Source organism: Macrotis lagotis, chromosome 1, assembly GCF_037893015.1.
Source record: "Macrotis lagotis isolate mMagLag1 chromosome 1, bilby.v1.9.chrom.fasta, whole genome shotgun sequence".
Classification (NCBI taxonomy): Eukaryota; Metazoa; Chordata; class Mammalia; order Peramelemorphia; family Peramelidae; genus Macrotis; species Macrotis lagotis.
This window is the reverse complement of record NC_133658.1, coordinates 533831353-533833130: the sequence shown is the minus strand read 5'-3', so window position 1 is coordinate 533833130 and position 1778 is coordinate 533831353. Positions and strand designations below refer to the sequence as shown.

At 33.9% G+C, this 1778-nt stretch overlaps 1 pseudogene; it reads left to right on the top strand.

The window, feature by feature from the left end:
* The first annotated feature begins 377 nt into the window (after window positions 1–377).
* On the top strand, window positions 378–895 carry LOC141521008 (small ribosomal subunit protein eS10-like; annotated as a pseudogene).
* The last annotated feature ends 883 nt before the right edge of the window (window positions 896–1778 follow it).

The following is a 1778-nucleotide window of genomic DNA, read 5'->3' as shown; positions in this document are numbered from 1 at the left end:
ATCTCTAAATGGTTATATGAATAAAATTGAAAAAGTAAAGATAATCTATGCAGCTTAAAAAACTAGAAAAAATTAAATGTACCCAATTAAATAACATATTAGTAATTCTGAAAAATCAAAGAATTAAATAACAAATTGAAAGCAAAATAAAACATCATTGACCTAACAAATAAAACTAAGAATTGGTTTTATGAAAAAGCAATAAAATAGATAAATTTTAAGTAATATGATTAAAAAAAGAAAGAAGAAAGGACAAAAAATACTAGTATCACAATTGAAAGGGGAGAATTTATCACCAAGGAGGAGGAAATTAAAGAGGTAATGTGGCCTTTCTTTCCTGGGCTCCTTGTAGAGCAGCACCTGTCTCTGCCACTGAGATGTTGATGCCCAAGAAGAACCAAATTGCCATTTATGATTTCCTTTTTAAGGAGGGAGTAATGGTAGCCAAAAAGGATGTCCACATGCCAAAGCATCCTGAGCTGGCAGACAAAAATGTGCCCAATCTCCATGTCATGAAGGCCATGCAGTCTCTAAAGTCTCGTGGCTCTGTTAAGGAGCAGTTTGCATGAAGGCATTTCTACTGGTATCTCACCAATGAGGGCATTCAGTACCTCTGGGATTACCTTCACCTGCCCCCTAAGATTGTGCCTTCCACTCTTTGCAGAAGTAGACCTGAGACGGGAAGGCCAAGGCCTAAAGGTTTGGAGGGTGAGTGACCTGCCGGGCTTTCTCAGGGTGAAGCTGACAGAGACACATACAAAGTGTTGCTCCCCTTGGTGCTGACAAGAAGGCTGAAGCTGGGGCTGGGTCAGCAACAGAATTCCAATTTAGAGGTGGATTTGGTCGTGGACATGGTCAACCTCCTCAATAAACCATAGAAATATGTTTCATATTGAATAAATTTGGGGGGAAAAAAGAGGTAATGTGGAACTGCTTTGCTTAACTGTATGCCAATAAATTGGATAACCTGAGTGAAAAAGATGAATTGTATGAAAATACAAGCTGCTAGGAAAAAAATTAAATATACCCTATTAAATAACAAATTAGAAATTCTGAGGAAATAATCCCATTTCAGAAGAAATTGAAGAAATCATCAATAAACTCCCTAAAAAGAAGTATCCAGGTCCAAACAGATTTACAAGTGAATTCTACCAAACATTTAAGGAACAATTAATTCTAATTTTATGTAAACTATTTAAAAATGGGGAGAAGAAGGGGTTATGTCAAATTCCTTTTATGGAACCAATATGGTGTTAATATCCAAGCTAGGAAGAACCAAAATAGACAAAGAAAATTATAGACCAATATCCCTAATTAACATTGATGCAAAACTCTTAAATACAAGTGATTACAACTAGATCTTATTAGGATAATATACCATGATCACGTGGAATTTATAAGTAGGTAGGAATGATTCAATATTAGGAAAACACTAAACTTAATTTAATAAAACAATAATGAAACCAAAAGAAATCATATCATTAGCTCAATAAATACTTGAAAAGCCTTTGATAAAATACAACATCCATTAGTATTAAAAAAAAACAGAGAGTTCAAGAATAACCGAATTTTGCCTTCAACTAATTAGGAGTATCTATGTACAACCATCAACAAATATAATATGTAATGGGGATAAACTAGGACCATTTTCAGTAAGGTCATGGGTTAAACAAGATTGCCCATTATCACCATTCCTATTCAATATAGTATTATAAATGTTAGCTTGAGCAATAAGAAAAGAAAAAGAAATTGAAGGAATTATAATTTTCTATGTGGAA